Here is a 21,461-nt window from a genome sequence, read left to right on the forward strand (position 1 = left end):
CTATGGGCATCTATCTATCTGCTCCAAAGTCCTCTGCCCACATTTCCCGCTTGCCCCCATATCGCATTTCTAAATTCCGCCTGCCTATCACTCAACCGCTCTGCTTGACTTGCTCTTCCATCCACGCATCAAACTCTTTCATTCTTAGCCATTCCTTGTTGGACGGCTCCAATTCTCTGGCCATCGCTCCACCAGTTCGCTAAGCCGGACTGCCGTCGAATGCGCTCCTGTCCGGGGCTGTTGTGAGTAGGATTGCAGCCCTGGGGATGGCAATTAAATTCCGTTTGCATTCCGACGAGGAGCTACCCAGTTCACGCTTCTCAAAACCCGGTTAGCCTTTGAAATTTGCACTCCTGCAAATTTCCTGTTCCTGTTCCCGCGGAACAACGCACTTGTGCATTCCCAAAAATGCATGCGTCTGTGAAGATGCCGTACAGATGAAAACATTAGGCGAATTTGCTTGTGAATCAAAACTGCATGCAGAAATGTGTGTCTCGGGAGAAATTCTCCCTCAAGCAGTGGCGAATTTTTCACAAGGATTGAAATGCGGAATTTAAGACTGGCCAAATGAGTGAAATGGGACTGATTTGTCACTCCCTAGACCAGGCTCCCTGGGGTCTTTAATCCTAAAATTTCTCTGTGGTGTTGGTAATTCCTACGGAGCCAATCTGTTATTCTCTCTTCTACTCGTCTAGGTCTGGAGCTATCGACCGAAATGTTCATTTCCCTGTTCTCCCACTTCAGTGTAGACATCCTTGTCTGAGGTTAACTTTCCTTTCCTGACCCCCTTTCAAAATCTAAGCTTGTCTCTCTTCCCACCTTGGAGACACACTATTCCTCTCTTGACAACCTTCCTGAATTTTCCGCCTTCTGCTTCCTCAAAATTTTGACTCTTCCTCTTCATCCCTCTATGTTCCTTCCGCTAGATCACCTGCACATTTAAAAAGACAGGCGTCCATCTGTCCATCCTACAGCCAAGACTTTACCTTCCTCTGCTGTTTTTCTGAACTCAGCTCTTCACTCCAGACCGATGGCCAGCAGGTTAGTGCACTTTTAACTAAGCAAAAAAAGAAAAAAGAAAAAAAATCATTTGTGGTTTTATTTATTTACCCGCTTGATTTAAATTTGGGGCAAGGAGAAGGTGGCTGAGGTCAACCCTGTGGTTGAGAAAGCGCAGGGTGATTCTGGTTTGTTTTGCAGTTGGGGAGAGCACTCTGCAGATGCTCAGAGGCACAGTCTTCTGAGGAGTCAGACCGAAATGATATCCAGGGCCGAATTTGCCCCATCAGCAATGGTGGTGGTTGCCACTGTGGACTGTTTTAACTTTATGTCAAAGTTTTTAAAACTGGGTTGTGGGAAGAGAAGGGGGTTCCGTGCATGTCTTGCGATGACATCGTGGGTTAGAAATAGTTTGGGTGCGATCCAGCGGTGGCTCAGGACAAATTAAGTCCTGTTGGCTTCAGAGGGCGAGTCAAATCTTTCCGATTTAAATCAATGAGACTTTCTTCTTTCTTTCCTTCCGTCCTCCCCACCCGCTTGTTCCTCGTGCCTCTGCGTTTTGAATAATTTTGGCTTCAGACCACCCACAACAGAGAATGCTTAAAAAAGAGAGAAAAATGTGGGGAAGGAGTTCAGTGTGGCAGATGAATGGTGACGGCGGGCTTGTAATGTAGGTAGTCGTATCGCATGCAGATCTTCCCAAACCGAGGTGCCCTTTTAGGGAGAGAGGAAAAGGCCTTTTTTATTTATTTTATTTTGCAGAGAATCAGGCCCTACCCAGAACTCAATATTACCAACACTATCTCCAAGGTTTCAGGCAGAGAGTTGTCACCTGGAGATTCCGGGAACAGAACTTGCGAACTTTTCGTGAGCGAATCGTGCACTCTGCCAACTGAGTTTTCTATTTTTTCAAAAGCCCCCTTTTTATAGTGCCTTGTCAAAGGGTGTGCTCTCGTTACCATTGTCTCTCCTCTGATCGCCAGAGGTTAGTAACCTGATAGGGGAGAGAATGACATTCCTCAGAGCTTTAGAAAGCCTAAAGCAGCTGATTTTAATATGTGTGTGTGAGGGGGTGCGTCCTCTTCCCCCCCCCCCAGTACTTTTCCATCCAAGCCTGAGAAAGTAGGTGGAGACGTTTGCGTACAGTACTTGCATTCTTATATAAGAATCCAAGAACTGCTGGATCGCTGGTGTTCGCTGAGCCCAGAGCGAGGCTTCGGGTGATGGTCAGCCGGACGATTCCAAGACTCTCACAAGCAAAGCAGGAAAACAGCTCCCTTCCCTCGTCGTCTTTCCTCCCCCTGTTGCCCAGCGCTGCAGAGGTAGACTGCCACTGCACCTGGAGGTTTCACTCATCTATCGATTCTTTAAAGGGCCGGATAAAAAGCCCTCTAATAAAGAGCTGGGTGAACCTGCCACTTTATCTCGGCTTCGCATTCCCCTCCCCGCCAGCCTTTCTTAAGTTTCTTTTGAACCATTTCCAGCATCAGTTTGCAAACCGTTTTTAAAATAAAATATTCTTATTTGCAGCGGATTTCTTTTTAAAGCCAGTGAGAAAGCTTTCCAATCTTTTCGCATTTGTGTTTCCAGCGGCTGCCCCTAGGTTGGGGACCTGAAATCTCAGGTTCTGGGATACACCTGACTATCTGGGCCCAATCCAGCAGAGCAAAGAGGAAACGTGTCTGCTTGCATTGAACCGCTTCCTGTTGTCAAAGGCCCCATTATTAACTATCCCTTTTTCAGAGCTGGAGGGGGGCACACACACACACACACACACACACACACACACAAATATTTGGCATTCTTTTCATCCAGTGGCTCTGTGGAAGAAAGCGACGGGGTTTGTGCTTGTGAGAAAGACTGTTTACCACCAGCAATATCATGTCAACAAGGTCTTGGGGCCGGCCCAGCTGGCTTAAGCGATTGCATAGTGCAATTTCCATGCGTGTTTACTCAAAAGTCAGCCCCACCGAGTTCAGCAAGTCCTAAGGGAGCAGGCCACTCACTGGTCACTAATTGAGCCAAAATTGCGGTTTTACTCCTGATGTGTAAAGCCATAAAGGCTAGAGATGGAGGCATGGTTCTGAATGGGTGTGGCCAAAGATAGGGGCAATTCTAAATGGGTGTGGCCAAAGACAGGGGAAGTTCTAATGGGTGTGGCCAAAGACAGGGGCAATTCTAAATGGGTGTGGCCAAAGACAGGGGAAGTTCTAATGGGTGTGGCCAAAGACACGGGCAGTTCTAAATGGGTGTGGCCAAAGTCAAAGGAGGGGTTCTGAACAAGCATGGTCAAAGTCTGAGAGATGGTTCTGAATTTAGTTTATTTTTTATTTATTAAATTTCTATACTGCCCTTCATCCGAAAATCACTGGGCGGTTTACAATATGAAAACGCAAAAATATATAAGTCATAATAACAAATGAAAAGAACACAGTTTAAACGGCTAGAGATTGTTTGCCAAAGGCTTGGGAGAAGAGGAATGTTTTCCCCCGGCACCTAAGTAATGAAGGCATCAGGTGCGCCTTCCTCGGAAGAGCATTTCACAAGCGGGGAGCCACTGCAGAAAATGCCCTGCTGTTGCCCTCCAGGCCTCTTGCGGAGAAGGCACACGAAGAAGGACCTCAGAAGATAAGAGGGTCTGGGTTGGTTTTATATGGGGAGAGGCAGTCCTTGAAGTATTGTGTGGGGTGTTTCAATAGCTGAGCTTTTTTTAGGGAATCCCCAAAGTTGTTGAGCTTTTCTTACAAAAAGCGCCGCTTTCCAGAAATTCCCAACGGATGTCAATTCTGCCTTTGAAATCTCATATGCTAACCCTAGTACTGGGGTCCGGAGCCTCATAAGTGGTCAAAACCAGCACTTTGACTTGGGCCCAGAAACTAATTGGCAGCCAGTGCAGTCGGAGCAGGATCGGTGCAATAGGCTCAAACCATCTTGCCCTGGTGAGCAACCGAATTCTGCACCCGCTGAAGTTTCCCCACGTAAAACGTCTTGCAGTACAGTGGTGCCCCGCAAGACGAATGCCTCGCAAGACGAAAAACTCGCTAGACGAAAGAGTTTTCCGTTTTTTGAGCTGCTTCGCAAGACAAATTTCCCTATGGGCTTGCTTCGCAAGACGAAACGTCTTGCGAGTTCTTGCGAGTTTGTTTCCTTTTTCTTAAAGCCGCTAAGCCGTAAATAGCCGCTAAGCCGCTAATAGCCGTGCTTCGCAAGACGAAAAAACCACAAGACGAAGAGACTCGCGGAACGGATTAATTTCGTCTTGCGAGGCACCACTGTAATCTAGCCTAGGGATTACCAGAACATAGACAACAGAATGGGTCCGGCCCAAGACAGAGGGGTGGTTCTGCATGAGATGGAGGGTTAAGGTCTCGTGTATTCTGATGGCCTTCCTTCACCTACCTGCCCCTTCCCATCTCGTTACGCAAACAAGATCAAGCCGGTGATTTTCCACGATGATTCCCGCCACTCTGGAATTCCCTTCTGAGGGAGGGCCTCCCAGATTGATCCTTCCCAGCGCCGCCCCGTCCGCCAAGCTCCTACTTATATCAAAAGCCTTTTGTCTGCCCGTCTTGTGTGTGTTTTGTTTTAAAGGAGAATAGAAAATCTTTCACGGGTATCTGTGGCTTTGTGGCTTGGCGGGAGATCACTCGAGAACCTTGCACTGTGGCGGCGAATTCCTTGAGCTCCGAGGGCGTTTCGGGATTAGATGTTTTAGCAGTTCCAGGCTTTTTGTATATAATTGCAGCATATATGTTTGGCTGTGGGATTTTGCCCAGAGAGAAGCTTTGGCTGCGATGCTGGAGTGTACAATGCACGTAGAAAAGTGATATATCAACACTGAGAAAAGAGTCCAAGACCAACATTCCTTATGTGTGTTTGTTTCGCCGCTTAACATTGCTGAAGTTAAGGATGACTCTCTCAGTTTTTAAGCAGTGCAGGCCGTGGTTGTTCTAGAAATATAGCCCTTGAACCTTTGGCAACATGCTCACCACACGGAAATCCTGGGAACTCTAATTTGTTGCTGGGAATTGTAGCGCAGTGAGGGGTCAACTACAGCTATCTGGATTCTTTGGGGAAGCCATATGCTTTAAATGCAAGTTGTGCGGACATGGCGTTTGTTATGTTGAACAGTTCCATAGTACGTATATATTTCTGTCCTTTGCTTTGAATCACACACAGGCCACCACACACCCTCCTTTTGCAGACTGGTTATGGAGGTGTGTTTTTGATGTCACAGATCCTTGCCAATAGGTCCTCATCACAGCTGTAACACAAACGTGGCATAAAAGGAATCTGCTTTTCAATGAAAAATCTGGTTGAATTTTCGTAGGGAACAATGGCGAACCACAAGCCTGAGGGTCTCTCCTTTGCACGAGTCCTTCAGAGGCAACTTGCTGCTGTCCCTGAACTGTGGCTAGAATCATTGAGCTGTTGCTCATTCCAAAAACCAAACCCTTGCCAGAGATTTCCTTGAAACTCCCTGTATTTGCCCTAGAGGTTGATAATTTTGCAGAGGCAAACATGGCCCTGCAAGATTGATGTCTGCGCTGAAAAACTTATCCACTGGTTTGTGCAGCCTGATTGCTGCTACTTCAGGAATTGATGGACTAGCACTCTGCACATGCATAGAGGAACCAACCAATATAACAGCTCAGGACCGAGTCCTGGCACAGGTTCTGGGGCCAAATCCTGAAGTCATTCATCCCTGCACCGTAGATATAGTGAGGGTGAAGACAGAGAAATGATATAAGGGATGATTTGCTTGCCTGATGCACAGTTTGGAGAATCAGAAACGAGCTATGGGCCTCCAAACCAGAAGTATTTTTCAAATTCCGGAATTATTTCCGGCATTATCTGCAAACCACCCGGTAGTCGCTGAGCAGTTTGTCATGGTTTGCAAGCGGCGTGCTGTCTCTTCCAGCACAACTGTTGGCATTCAAAAAAAAAGAGTTCAGTTCCAGGTTGCAGGAGGGAGGGGAGGGAAAAGATGGGTAATGTTTTCCAGGTATTAAAAAAACCACCCTGGTGCAAAGCCAGGGTGTGTGTGTGTGTGGCTGACACATTGAAAGCAGTTGCGACGCAGTGGAAGAATTGCTTGCCTCCCCTTTTCGCAGCCTCCCTGGGTGTCTGTCGCCTGAAGGGATAAGCAGGCCTTTGGAGAGACCTTCCCAGGTGCAGCAGGGTGATTTAGGGAGCACAGGCAGAAAAGCCCAATGGGTGTCTGTATGTTGGACAGAGAGGAAAGAATAAAGGAGAAGATGAAAACAGCGTCTCCAGCGCAATTGGTTACAGTTATACCTCAGGCATTACTGTAACCAATTATACAGTTATACCTCAGTTATACCTCAGGCAAGGGGCGCGGGTGGCGCTGTGGGTTAAACCACAGAGCCTAGGGCTTGCTGATCAGAAGGTCGGCGGTTCGAATCCCCGTGACGGGGTGAGCGTCTGTTGTTCGGTCCCAGCTCCTGCCAACCTAGCAGTTCGAAAGCACGTCAAAGTGCAAGTAGATAAATAGGTACCACTCCGGCGGGAAGGTAAACAGCGTTTCCATGTGCTGCTCTGGTTCGCCAGAAGCGGCTTAGTCATGCTGGCCACATGACCCGGAAGCTGTACGCTGGCTCCCTCGGCCAATAAAACGAGATGAGCACCGCAACCCCAGAGTCGTCTGCGACCGGACCTAATGGTCAGGGGTCCCTTTACCTTTACCTATACCTCAGGCTGAAGTTGCTTCAGGTTGAGTGTTTTCGGGTTGCGCTCTGCGGCAACCTGAGAGTAACGGAACGTGTTACTCCTGGGTTTCACCGCTCGCGCATGCGCAGACGCTCAAAATGACATCACGTGCGAATCGCAACCCGCGCATGTGCAGATGCAGGTTGCGTTTGTTTCAGGATGCGAACAGGGCTCCGGAACGGATCCCGTTCGTATCCAGAGGTACCACTGTACTTTTGATCTTAATCTAGGACAGAGGAAGCAGACCTATGTCAATCCATCCTGCTCAATAATGTCTACTGTAATGGCAGAGGCTGTCCAGGGTTCCAGACCAGAAGTCTCTCCCAAGCCTTGTCTGAAAATGCCAGCGATTGGTCCTGGAAACCTCTGTGTTGAGCAAAAGATTCCTGCATTGCAGGGGGTTGGTCTAAATGACCTTCGTGATCCCTACGAACCAGAGCTAGATTGAAGGGTTGGCGTGGGTTGTTCTCCCGCACAGGGCGCTGAGACGAGGGGGCACAAAAGAGTGCGCTTGAGAGCATGCGCAGAACAGAAGGCAAGAAAGGAGAAGGACCCCTTTCTTCCCAAAAGGAATTATTGTGAAAATAAGAAATGCTCCTTGCCTATTATGGACTGGTATAATACTAAGGGGGGGACGCGGTTGGCGCTGTGGGTTAAACCACAGAGTCTAGGGCTTGCCGATCAGAAGGTCGGCAGTTTGAATCCCCGCGACGAGGTGAGCTCCCGTTGCTCGGTCCCTGCTCCTGCCAACCTAGCAGTTCGAAAAAATGTCATAGTGCAAGTAGATAAATAGGTACCGCTCCGGCGGGAAGGTAAACAGCGTTTCCGTGCGCTGCTCTGGTTCGCCAGAAGCAGCTTAGTCCTGCTGGCCACATGACCCGGAAGCTGTACGCCGGCTCCCTCAGCCAATAAAGCGAGATGAGCGCCGCAACCCCAGAGTCGGCCACGACTGGACCTAATGGTCAATGGTCCTTTTAGCTTTTACCTTTATAATACCAAAACACTTTCGGCCTTTGGGCTTAAAGATTTACAAATTACAGCTGTACCTTGGATCCCAAACACCTTGGTACTCGGATGTTTTGGCTTCTGAATGCCGCAAACCCGGAAGTGTCTGTTCCGGTTTTCAAACGTTCTTTTGGAAGCCAAATGTCCGACGGGGCTTCCAATTGGCTGCAGGAGCTTCTTGCAGCCAATCAGAAGTTGCACCTTGGTTTCTGAACGTTTTGGACCATATCTCCTTTGGTCATCCAGATTGCTGTTTCTACCTCCTCTGTTTTGTGTCCTCGGGTTGCTTCAGGTTCTTTCTGTCTGTGCATCAACAAGCAGTGCCAGAACTAAGTTCCCGGACAAGATTTGTTATGTGTGTGCTGTTGGTTATTATGAATATATGAAGAGGTTTTTGCACCACAGCCTTAGGATCAAGTTCTTTGACTGCAAGGTCTGGGGAGGAAAAACTTGTATGTCACTGAAGAGATTTGTTCCCCAAGAGCAGAAATTTAAAAGGGCCAACTCTCTTCTAGCTTGCATAATAATAATAATAATAATAATAATAATAATAGTAGTAGTAATAATAATAATAATAATAATAATAATAATAATAATAATAATAATAATAAATGCCCTTTTAAAACATGTTTTTATTATGCGTTTTGTGTTTTTATATTGTGATTTTGTGTTGCAACCACCCTGAGACCTGCAGGTATAGGGTGGTATATAGATATTATTATTATTATTATTATTATTATTATTATTATTATTATGTAATCATAAATGGCCTGGTCGCTTGTAGCCATTGCTGAGTCACCACTGGTGACTAGGCAAGTCAAAAGCCCTGGAGTGTGTTTGACATTTCCATGCACGTGAAATGACAGAACTCTTACAGCTGCGCCCCAGCCAAAGGGAAGGGATGGTTTTGACCCAATTTTGTGTGTGTGTGTGTTTACATGGGAGAAACCATTACTCATTCCATTGGCCATGGGTCTCTCTCTGTGTGCTTGCCAGGTGCTCTGTAACAAATAATATTCCTTTCCCTTCTCCATCCTCTCTGAAGTTTGCTGCTGCTGCTGCAGCGTTAGGTTGCTTAACCCTCGATTCGCACCCGTGCCCTACCACTGTTTGCATTCGCGCCGTCCGGTCCCCACGGGGAAGGAAACTTTGGCTGGTCCTCAAGCCTTCCTTTAGAGCGCAGCAGCAGCGATGAAGAGCGCTCGAAATTCTCCCTTTCCCTTGACGGAGAGCGAAAGAACAGCCCTCATTGCTTCATCGGTTAACAATGAACAGATGGACAAATGCGGCTGGACGGGGAGCCTCCCATCTGCAGGAATTGTTGAGCGGTGGAAAAGAGAATCCCAGGCTCACTCAGAACATTTCTTGGCCCCGCCGTGAGAACGTAAGAAGTAGACCCTGCTGGATCAAGGCCAATGGCCCGTACAGCCTAGCCTCCTGCTCTCATGGGAGCCGAATGCCCTTAAGAAACCTAGAAATGCAGGTAGACTGCCTCTGGACCTGGAGATTCCATTAGAACATAAAACGAGCCTGCTGGATCAGGCCAATGGCCCACCTGGTCTGGCATCCTGGTCTCACAGAGGCTGCCCAGATGTCCGGAAAACCCGCAACTAGGAAATCCCATCGCAAGAGCCCTTCCCCACTGTGGCTTCCAACAACTAGGATTCAGCAGCATTTGTTGTTGTTTAGTCGTTTAGTTGTGTCCACCTCTCCGTAACCCCCTGGACCAGAGCACACCAGGCACCCCTGTCTTCCACTGCCTCCTGCAGTTTGGTCAAACTCATGCTGGTAGCTTTGAGAACACTGTCCCACCATCTTGTCCTCTTCTCCTTGTGCCCTCCATCTTTCCCAGCATCAGGGTCTTTTCCAGGGAGTCTTCTCTTCTCATGAGGTGGCCAAAGTCTTGGAGCCTCAGCTTCAGGATCTGTCCTTCCAGTGAGCACTCAGGGCTGATTTCCTTCAGAATGGATAGGTTTGATCTTCTTGCAGTCCATGGGACTCTCAAGAGTCTCCTCCAGCACCAGAATTCAAAAGCATCCATTCTTCGGCGATCAGCCTTCTTTATGGTCCAGCTCTCACTTCCATACATCACTACTGGGAAAACCATAGCTTTAACTATACGGGCCTTTGTCGGCAAGGTGATGCCTCTCCAGCTGTGAAGGCAGAGAATATCTATCAAGACTAGTAGCCGTCTATAGCCCTCTCTTCCTCCGCAAATTGGTCTAATCCTCTTTTAAAACCAAATAGGCGTGCGGCCATTGTTGTCTCCTGTGGAAGGGAGTTCCAAAGTTCCATGCTGCACAAAATACTTTTTTTTAACATCCACCAGTTCTAGCGCTACAAGAGAGGAAGAAAACACATTTCTCAGACCCTCCAAGTGTCCCTATTTTCCAGGGACATCCCTGATTTAGAGAAGGTTTTTGATTTGATCCCAGAATGCCCCGCTTTCCCTTACGATGTCCCTATTTTCATTGGAAAAATATTGGAGGGTACGGCATTATCTGACCCCCAAGCCGTCTGAAGACAATCCTGTTCCATGTTTTTAAAGGCTGCTCCCACATCTGAAAAGGCTTGCGTGGCGTGGGTTGGGAGAGCTCTGCAACTCTCAAGGTTTCTTCAGGATTTTAAATATCTATATATATATATATTATTTTTTGCAAGAGAGAGAGAGAGACTGAATGCCTGTATTAATTCCTTCTCCCACAGGCTGGTGGGCTCCGGAAACCACCAGCCTTCCAAGGGTTAAGACCCCAACCTTTTATTTTAGGCCCTAATCCTGTGCGCAAACCCTTTTAAATCCCTTTCCTGTGTCAGCCTGAAGCTAGCACGGAAAAGAAAGGAGATCTCTTTTCGCAGGAGCTAAAAAAACGAAGCACAGCAAACCGATTGTGACTCTCTGCTAGACGTCCTTCCCAAAACCAGATTTTTACCCCGGCACCTTAATCTTTCATCAGGTTTTTTATTATTATTGTTTGAGAAAAGACATTGATCCAACAGCACACCTTTTGCGCGAAAGCGCCGTGCCTTAAATAAATGTGTGTGCTTGGACAAACTTCACCCGTTGGGTTTCTGCCTGCTCAGCAGCTGTTAAAGGAATGGAGCCTTATGTCTGCTATTCCCCCCCCCCTCCTTCAGTGAGCACACAGTGGTAAGCTGGACAGAAAACATGACTCAGGTCCCATCCCCTGTCCCCCCCCCCCGGTGAAATGCTGAGTCAGATCCGAAAACAGGAGCCCCACCCCTTGACCCACAGGGCTCCGCCTCTTGCCTGATGTACTTCCAGGTAGGAAATGGACATTTCCACAGACCTCATTCCAGCATTCATAGGTGGGAGGGAATCCAAGTTGGTAGCAGTCAATGGCTCCTGCGGAAGTGAGTTCCACAGTTCAGCTATGCGCTGTGTAAAGGACTTTCTTTTACCTAATGCAGCCTAGGACCCACGTACCTACGGGACCGCCTCTCCGGGTATGCCCCGCGGAGGACCTTGAGGTCCACAAATGACAACACTTTGGAGGTCCCAAGTCGCAAGGAGGTTAGATTGGTCTCAACTAGAGTCAGGGTCTTTTCAGTACTGGCCCCGACTTGGTGGAATGCTCTGTCACAAGAGACCAGGGCCCTGCGGGACTTGACATCTTTCCGCAGGGCCTGCAAGAAAGAGCTGTTCCGCCTGGCCTTTGGTTTGGACTCGGTCTGACCCTTATGTTTCCCTCCCCTTGTGGTCTTGATTTATCAGCTACTTTAAAATGAGGCTGCATTTTAAATGCCATTTTAACCTGTATTTTAAATAGGGGTTTTCCCCCCTCTTCTCTTTTCCCCCTATTGTGTTTTTACTGTGAATTTTATTGGTGTTAGCCGCCCTGAGCCCGGCTCTGGCCGGGAGGGCAGGGTATAAATCAAATTATTATTATTATTATTATTATTATTATTATTATTATTATTATTATTATTATTACAGTGGTACCTCAGGTTAAGTACTTAATTCGTTCTGGAGGTCCGTTCTTAACCTGAAACTGTTCTTAACCTGAAGCACCACTTTAGCTAATGGGGCCTCCTGCTGCCGCTGCCACCGCCACACGATTTCTGTTCTCATCCTGAAGCAAAGTTCTTAACCTGAATCACTATTTCTGGGTTAGCGGAGTCTATACCCTGAAGCGTATGTAACCCGAGGTCCTAGTGTATTATTATTTGAATCTTCCACGATCAGCTGCATTTGATGCCCACGAATTCTAGTGTTAAAAGAGAAGAAAACTTCTGTCTTTTTCCATTTTCCTCAGGCCATGCGTAATTTTCAAAACTTCCATCCTGCTGCCTCTTGCTCGCCTTTCCTCCAAATTAAGAAGCCCCAAGCGCTTGACGGATCGGCTTGCCCTTTCCTGAACCTTTTCCCAAACTCCCCCATTTCCATTTTGAGGCAAGGCTTTTTTTCCCTCCCAAAAGGGACCTCAAATTCCAGGGATGTGCCGCGCCCTGGCAGGATCGCAGTGGCGAAAGTATGAGCAAGGCATTTGCCAAGGGACGCGATCCGCGTGGGGAGGAGACGTCGCTTGCCAAGACCTCTGGCCTAGCTGGCAAGTCCCTTCAGAGAAAGGCCGTGTCCTCCTGGCTCCTTCCTCCTCCTCCTCCTCTGAACGTCGACGCCGGTCTTCTGGGGTCCCTCGGTAGCCGTCACACCAAAGCGTGACCAACGGAGGAGAGCTCTGTCAGCCGGCCTGGATGCCTCCACCCCAAAAAACTCCTCCTCATTCCCTGCGTAGGTCGGCAAAGCTTGGCTCCCCGAGGACGACAGGATGAGCTGGAATGTTCCGGCCGAGCGAGGAGCACGGATCGGAGCCTCTCCGAAAGCTCTCCGTTCCAAAAGTTTGCTTTTTAAGACTTCTTGTGGCGTAATTCCTCCCAGCGCATCAGCCGCTCGTTCTGGCAGAGATCCCGAGTTCTGGAGCAGGTGTCTTGGGGGGGGGGGTGTCTCCTGCACCTGGAGGAAGAGGGGGTCTTTAACATCCCATAATACACCAAGCTGGAGACCGAGCCACCCAGGTTACACCAGATTCGCAGGCCCTCTCCCCATCGCCAGCAGGACGCATCTGTCAGAGGGTTGGGCTAGGCAGACCTGAGTTCGAATCCTCACTCGGCCGCAAAGTGCACTGGGTGTGACCTTGGAGTGGGGCGGCCGGTCGCTGCCTCTCAGCCCAACCTGCCTCGCAGGGTTGTTGTGGGGGCTAAATGATGAAGGGGAGAACCACACATGCCACCTTGGAGGTGGGGTGCAAATGCAATTGACCAAGCGTTCAACCTCCAGGCTGCCGGCTGCCCCCATTCACCCAGAGCAGCCTTGCCAGCAGAATAAAGGTAAAGGTAAAGGGACCCCTGACCATTAGGTCCAGTCGTGGCCGACTCTGGGGTTGCGGCGCTCATCTTGCTTTACAGGCTGAGGGAGCCGGCGTACAGCTTCCGGGTCATGAGGCCAGCATGACTAAGCCGCTTCTGGCGAACCAGAGCAGCGCACGGAAACGCCGTTTACCTTCCCGCCGGAGTGGTACCTATTTATCTACTTGCACTTTGACGTGCTTTTGAACTGCTAGGTTGGCAGGAGCAGGGACCGAGCAACGGGAGCTCAGCCTGTCGCGGGGATTCAAACCGCCGACCTTCTGATTGGCAAGTCCTAGGATCTGTGGTTTAACCCACAGCGCCACCGCGTCCCTCCAGCGGAATAGGAGACCCTTAATCTCATGGGTCACGGGTTCGAATCCCACACTGCACAAAAGATTCCTGCATTGCAGGGAGATGAGCTAAATGGCGCTTGTGGTTTCTTCCAACTCTCCAGCACTACGCTTCTATCCCCATGCAACCATTTTCGGCTCCCATGAGCCAAGGTGGCTTGAGAGGGGAGTGGGGGGTGCTTAGGAAATGACCCCCCCCCCAGTTGAAAACAAGTTTGAGAAACGTGGCATCGGGAGAGGGCAGGACCTTTCAGCGGTAGAGAACCTGGTTTGCATGCAGAAGGTATCTTTCTTCAGAAACATGAGGACTGGAACCTTGCTTTATTTTTAGAGGAGGGCCATTGCTCAGTGCTGGGAAATCCGCCCTGCATCCAGGAGGTGCCGTTTTATTGCTTTGATTGACTGCTGGAAACTGCAGGAGGGGGGAGTTGCTCTTGTTTTCGAATCCTGGTATCAGATTTCCCACCTAGTTGGCCACGGTGAGAACACGATGCTGGACCGCTTTTGGCCTGATTCTGCAAGCTCTTTTTAGGTTCTTAAGCTCAGCTAAGGGTGATCAGGGCTTTGAGTTGCAAGGCGTCAGGTCCTTGGTGGTCTTTGCAGCACTTTGCCCCTCCCCCATGGTGAGCGGAATAAATTATGCCCAAATGAGTTTAATTTGCATAGATTATTCAGGCCATTGCATCTGAGTTATGTCTGTTTCGGGGGCAGGGTATGCAGATGGTCTTTGTGCTCAAAACTCAAACCTCTTGCTCCTGGGTTTCCCCCAAATACTGCACAAGGAAAATCCAGATTTTGCAGCTTGCATATATTAAGCTAAATGGCAAACATTTGCATCGTGTTTTTTTCTAGTTACAGCTGAACGGCTCAGTATCCCAGCTGATTCCTTCTGTTTTCACGCCCTTTTGAGCCTGCTTTTGCAACCATGTGGACTAGAAGCTTGATCTTCATGGGGAAAGCTGTTCATCTGTGGAACTGCCTGCCTCAGGACGTGGTGGGCTCTCCTTTGCTGGGGATGCTTAAATAGAGCAGCGGAGGAGCACTGCCCTACCCCACTATGGGCCAAATTTGACATCACAATGCTTGGCAGGTGATGTGGAGCTTTGAAGCCCCAACAACCAGCAGCTGGTGGTCGGGACTTCAAAGCCTTGCGCTGTCCTTTGAAGTCCGATTGATATGCTGATCAAGGGGAATTTCAGAAGCTGAGGTTTTGTCAGCCCTAATAATAATAATAATAATAGTTTATTATTTATACCCCGCCCATCTGGCTGAGTTTCCCCAGCCACTCTGGGCAGCTTCAAATCAAGTGTTAAAAACATTACAGCATTAAATATTAAAAACTTCCCTAAACAGGGCTGCTTTCAGATGTTTTTTAAAAAGAAGATAGCTGCTTATTTCCTTCACATCTGAAGGGAGGGCGTTCCACAGGGCGGGTGCAGCTACCGAGAAGGCCCTCTGTCTGGTTCCCTGTAACCTCACCTCTCGCAATGAAGGAACCGCCAGAAGACCCTTGGAGCTGGACCTCAGTGTCCAGGCAGAACGATGGAGGTGGAGACGCTCCTTCAGGTATACAGGACCGAGGCTGTTTAGGGCTTTAAAGGTCAGCACCAACACTTTGAATTGCGCTCAGAAACGTACTGGGAGCCAATGTAGATCTTATGTAGATGTTATGTCGTCGCAGCGGCCGCTCCCAGTCCCCAGTCTAGCTGCCGCATTCTGGATTAGTTGCAGTTTCCAAGTCACCTTCAAAGGTAGCCCCACGGAGAGCGCACTGCAGTAGTCCAAGCGGGAGATAACCAGAGCATGCGCCACTCTGGTGAGACAGTCTGCAGGCAGGTAGGGTCTCATCCTGCGTACCAGATGGAGCTGGTAAACAGCTGCCCTGGGCAGAGAATTAACCTGTGTCTCCATGGACAGCTGTGAGTCCAAAATGACTCCCAGGCTGCACACCTGGTCCTTCAGGGGCACAGCTACCCCATTCAGGACCAGGGAATCCTCCACAAACAACCAGCTGATTGTCAGGACTTCAGGAGTTTCTATACTGCTGATTATCAGCTGGTTGTTGTTGCTGCTTTCAGACGGCCTTTTTACCTGTCCACACCTGGCATCATAGGTGCTTTCAGCTGATTGGCAGGTGGGCTTGGCCTGGCAAAATGGGGAGCCCTGATGCACAAGTCAGAGATCCCCTGAAAGAGATGCTAGATCCCTGTCGCCACCAGAATCCCTCATGGGTTTGATTGGATGACCTCAGTGGTGTCCCTTCTAAACTAAAAAAATAATAATAATCTATGATTCTATACAGGTCAAAATTGGGAACATAGCAGAGACATCACCTTGCCAACAAAGGTCCGTATAGTTAAAGCTCTGGTTTTCCCAGTAGTGATGTATGGAAGTGAGAGCTGGACCATAAAGAAGGCTGATTGCTGAAGAATGTATGCTTTTGAATTATGGTGCTGGAGGAGACTCTTGAGAGTCCCATGGACTGCAAGAAGATCCAACCTCTCCTTTCTGAAGGAAATCAGCCCTGAGTGCTCACTGGAAGGACAGATCCTGAAGCTGAGGCTCCAAGACTTTGGCCACCTCATGAGAAGAGAAGACTCCCTGGAAAAGACCCTGATGTTGGGAAAGATGGAGGGCACAGGGAGAAGGGGATGACAGAGGACGAGATGGTGCGACAGTGTTCTCGAAGCTACCAGCATGAGTCTGAGCAAACTGCGGGAGGCAGTGGAAGACAGGAGAGCCTGGCATGCTCTGGTCCAGGGGGTCACGAAGAGTCGGACACGACTAAACGACTAAACAACAACAACAAAAGGGCACCCAGGGTGTGTGTCTATATAAGAGAGGGCGGAAATTTAGGCGTCTTTGTGGTGTGCTTTTCGAAGGAACAGTCCTTCTGTCCCCAGGGACTAGTCTCTTGATCGCTCTGAAGCGCGACCTCTGCACTCGCAAGCTGCTTGCCAAATCGCAGAAGGGTGGGGTGGGGTATTGAGTTGGCCTGCTCCGTCGGAGAAGGAATGGTGTGGTGTGTTTAACCTTGGCTTTTAAGTTCCCCTCGGCTCGCTGCTCTTTTATTTCCCAAGGAACGAGAGCGCTCCGTTCTTTTCCAAACACCCCGGCCAAACAGCTAAACGATTTCTGCTCCTTCTAGTGAAGTAATACGAGGGGAATGTTACTGTAACTGTCCAGGCCAAGAGGAGGAAGAATTTACGCTGGTTCAGCCTTTTTGTTTTCTTTCCCCTTTCTGCAAAGCGTTTAGCTTAGTTTAAATATATACAGTGAGGGAGGGGGCAAGTATTTGATCCCCTGCTAAATTTGCCCGTTTGCCCTCTGACGAAGAAACGACCAGTCCATAATTTTAATGGTAGGTTTTATTGTAGCTGTGACTTTTGTCTTCTGGGTTTCTGGGGGGTTTTCCTGTTGTTGTTCTGTCTCTCACAGCTACAATAAACCTACCATTAAAATTATGGAGTGGCCATTTCTTCGTCAGAGGGCAAACTGGCAAATTTAGCAGGGGATCAAATACTTTCCCCCCTCACTGTGTGTGTGTATGTGTGTGTACATACACACACACACACACACACACACACACACACACACACACACAGAAGCAAAAGTCTTCAGAGGCTGACACAAGTCTCTGGGGATTCTAGCCTGATACAGTTGCCCTCCCTTGTCCCATGTTTATTCCTCCAGTGAAGAACAGCAGGCACTCTGCACGTCCGCAAGAGCACCATTATTTTTGGTTGCTACTCCCCCCCCCCAAGAGATCTGAAATATACTCGGAGTCGAAAGTGGATTTCATGCTCTTTATTCAGCTCATAGTGGTTGAGGAGGAATGGAAGTTCCCCCAGAATGTCTGCTTTATATACATTATTTACACAATGGGCCCCACGGGATTGGCTAATTCCGGGATTCTCCTGTAGGCCAATCAGGTTGCGGATTCCCTTCCACCTGGAGCTGGATTGGGTGGTTCCTGTGGACCAATCAGACTGCTGCATTTTGGGTCCTATTGTTCTGGGACCAATCAGACTGCTGCATTTTGGGTCCTATTGTTCTGGGACCAATCAGACTGCTGCCTTTTGGATCCTATTCAACTCACTACATAACAAGGTCTTTTTGCTTCAAAATCTCCCGTGCCAGGATGTAACCTTCCACCATGATCCAAATTAGGGTGCGTGGGTGTCCTCTTTTATGGGAGCAGTCCTCCTTGATGGGGAACCTTTTCCCAGCCATATTGGGCAATCTCCCAAGGGCCAGGTGGCAATGGTGGGCGGGGCCAGAGGCAGAAGTGGGCGGGGCGACGAATGTGAAAGAAAGTTCCCTTTGGGCAGGAAAACAAAATGTCATGATTTCTGCTTGCCCTGTGGGACTTTCACACGCTCTGCTCCTCTGGGTGTTCACCCTCTCATGTCAACGTTTCCCTTTTTTTTAAAGGGAAATTCCCTTATTCCAAATAGGATTCCTCGCAAGAAAAGGGAAAAGTTGACAGCTATGCACCCTCTCCAACTTGCTCCAGAGGGTATGGGGAACCCCAAAAGCAGATTTAAGGGAAAGAGAAAGCCTGTTGTACAGAGAAATCCTTGCAATGTTGGGACACATTGCTCATTGCCACTCTGGATACAGCGCATTATTTTGTCGTTATAAATAGTCATCCTTTTTTTATATTATTTTAGCAGCTGGCTAAATATTTGTTCTATTTATTTATTTATTTATTTTAAATGCTCTGCTCGGTTGTAAGAAAGCAACAACCTCAAGGGGTTTGTGAAAAAGATACAACAATAAAATTACCAGGGGGAGGGGAAACAATAATTCAAGACTTTAAAAACAGTTAAAGTAACATTATACTTGTTTAAAAAAAAAGACTTTAAAAACAGTTAAAATAACAGTTTACTTAAAAACTTGCTTCAAATTTCGAAACAGCTTGAGTAGGCTTGCCTAAACAAAAAAACGTTTTTTAGCAGGCACCGGGAAAAATACAGTGTGTTAAGAAGTATGTGTCTGAACTCAAATGCGTGTCCAGCACTCACAAGTTTTCATGCACAAGAGTTTTAGGATGTGGGATTCGTTGAGAGCGCTGACTAAGTTCCTTGTCGCAGCATGGAGTGAGCTAACTAACCATTAGGATTTTTGTACTAATTTTAGCCAATGCGTTCTAATGGAGATGGGGGAGGGGGGCTTGAGATGAGCAATTCCTCTAATTCCCATAATTCTGTTGTCTCTTCCCAGAGTTTCCTGCTTGTTTCCCATTTTGTTTATTTTGCTCCATGAAAAGGAATATAACAGCAGTCAGCAAAAACTGGTTGTCCTCGTTTGCTTTCTCATTTTGCCTGTGGAGCAGCCATTCCCAACAGGAGGTGTTGATTAGATTTTACTGGTAACTAGATTACGAGCGCTGATCTTTATACAAGGTATTAGCAGCTCAGGATTCTTCAGGGCACCTTTGAGATAAGACTGGTACCGGGGTCAAGGAAGTTCAAAATGGGAAATCTCCTGCGATATTAAGTTAGGCCGACCTTTTTGCTCACGTCATGATCTGCAGCAATAAACCACAGAAAACGTTGTGATTGACGCGGGTGGCGCTGTGGGTTAAACCACAGAGCCTAGGACTTGCCGATCAGAAGGTCGGCGGTTCGAATCCCTGCGACGGGGTGAGCTCCCGTTGCTCGGTCCCTGCTCCTGCCAGCCTAGCAGTTCGAAAGCACACCAGTGCAAGTAGATAAATAGGTACCGCTGCAGAAGGAAGGTAAACGGTGTTTCCGTTCGCTGCTCTGGTTCGCCAGAAGCGGCTTAGTCATGCTGGCCACATGACCCAGAAGCTGTACACCGGCTCCCTCGGCCAGTAAAGCGAGATGAGCGCCGCAACCCCAGAGTCGGTCACAACTGGACCTAATGGTCAGGGGTCCCTTTACCTATTCACAAGCGAAGGCACCTGCCTGGTGTCAATAGGCAGGGAGTTCCAAAGTTACACAAAAATATCAAGTTCTTCCAAATGCAGAACAGGTATAATAATGGTACCTGTAGTAGCACCAGTTCTGCCAGTCAACTGGGCACCTCGCAGAAAAACTGGTCCCAAATTGTTAATGGCTCTATATACTAATAAGAGCACCTTGAACTTGGCTTGGTAATTATATTAGATATTATATTTGATTTGATTTTTGTGGGGTGGGAAAATCAAATTACCTGATTTGACCAGACCTTTCCATTTCAGTCAAGGTCTTGTCATCTCCTGAGGCCAGATCCTGCACTTGCCTTCCAAAATATTCTAGCACAGGGAGTGAGTGAGGCCCAGTTGTCCTTCGGAAACAATTTTCCTTCAAGGATTTCCCCACACTTACAAAAAAATACAAAATATTCCCAAAACCAGCGATCTTGGCAGCTTCGAGGGGTGCTTTTAATTGCTCCTTTTTCAAAGAGGGTTTTTGGATAGCTTACCGTGTCCAAACCTGATCTGTGATTCGTCTCACGGTTTTGGATGTGAAAACATCTGCCTTCATCTGTTCCTTTGGCTGGGCATTTTAATTCCGCTGGGATGTCTGCCTGTCCTAACCGCTGTATGCCAAATCTTGTCCTTGAGTGCTGGGAAACAGAGGGAAATATATCTCCTCTCTTCCTCCCTTCCTCTGGATATCAACTCTCCCTTTTTAAAACACCTTTTTGTAAACTGAGGCAGCATGCGCAGAATCAGTGTCAAACTCCTAGTCCTCATTGTTTAGGCTTGCCATATTGTTCAGCTTATATATATAGAGAGAGAGAGCGTGTGCGTGCTTTTGGGAGCTATTTTTTAGGACAGCCCTAAAATCTCCTATTAATCCCTGTTTCCTCCTCCTCTATTCTAAGCTAGTCTTCACCAAAGCCTCTTGAAAATTCTTCTGCATTTCCATAGAATCACGAAACTTTAGGGTTGGAAGCGATTCCAAAAGTCATTTCATCCAGCCCCCTCAGATGTAGGACTCGCAGTGCAAATTTCTCCCCACGAACACATTTTTGCAAGCCGTTTCCCCATTATAATGTGTTTTGTGTTTTATTTTTACTCTTATATTAATCTATACAGTGGTACCTCGGGTTACATACGCTTCAGGTTACAGACGCTTCAGGTTACAGACTCCGCCAACCCAGAAATAGTGCTTCAGGTTAAGAACTTTGCTTCAGGATGAGAACAGAAATCGTGCTCCAGCGGCACAGCAGCAGCAGGAAGCCCCATTAGCTAAAGTGGTGCTTCAGGTTAAGTACAGTTAAAGGTTAAGTACGGACCTCCGGAACCAATTAAGTCCTTAACCCGAGGTACCACTGTATGTGCACTTCCCCCTAATATATCCATTCCCCCCCCCCAAAAAAAACCCCACCTCGTTCTGGTTCTCAACATTTTGGGAAGTGCAAATTTGGTGGATTTGGTTTGAAACACGAGCTGAATCGAATTCAATTGCCTGCTCCTGCTCCTCCTAGGCTCTGCTTGCAAACTGGCTGAAATGCGGCAATAATTAAAAGCCTTAGGACCAGCTAATTGTCATCCTTAGAAGGTCATTAGAAAGTCAAAATATAGCCTCTTTTCCCCCCCTTCTTGACTTCCTGGGTGAAAAGATTTCTGCTTCTGTTCTTCGTTCGCCTCGCCGCTGAGGGCAGCCTTGCTTGGAGAGGGCCGTTTGTTTGCAAACAATCCCATCTGATTTACCCATCAACCTTCACTTTCCTAGGCTCCTTGCCAAGATCCTGCCAACCTGTGGCCTGCGCCCACTCGGCCCCTGCTGAACGGATTAGCACGGGGTGGGGTGGGGATGCTGCCATGTCCTCAAGGTACCCAGGCGACATATTTTTTCCAAGAGGGATTTTAAAAGCTACTTTCCATGGATGTAAACAACAACAAAGCCCTCTACCCCGGACCAATTGCATTTCGCCTTAAAAACCACATCGCTTGCTGAAATGTTCGTGTGCCAGGGGTGCTTTTTCGGGGTGGGGGGGGATTGTGTCCCTGAAATGCAGAAAGCACGTCCCTGGGCCAATGCTGGAATTAAG

General features: G+C 48.2%; 1 protein-coding gene across 2 annotated transcripts in view; it reads left to right on the forward strand.

Annotated features, from left to right (window-relative positions):
- Positions 1-21,461, forward strand: part of ADAMTSL4 (ADAMTS like 4) — an 82,787-nt gene that overhangs the window by 1,187 nt on the left and 60,139 nt on the right. Inside the window, exon 2 of one of the 2 annotated variants that reach the window (XM_081173451.1) lies at positions 927-1,041. The exons of the other annotated variant lie outside the window; for it this stretch is intronic. The gene's annotated coding sequence lies outside the window, so the exon portion shown is untranslated. The remainder of the gene's footprint in view (positions 1-926; positions 1,042-21,461) is intronic. 2 annotated transcript variants of the gene reach the window in all.

This window comes from Podarcis bocagei (assembly GCF_964188305.1).
Source record: "Podarcis bocagei genome assembly, chromosome: 16".
NCBI classification, from domain to species: Eukaryota; Metazoa; Chordata; class Lepidosauria; order Squamata; family Lacertidae; genus Podarcis; species Podarcis bocagei.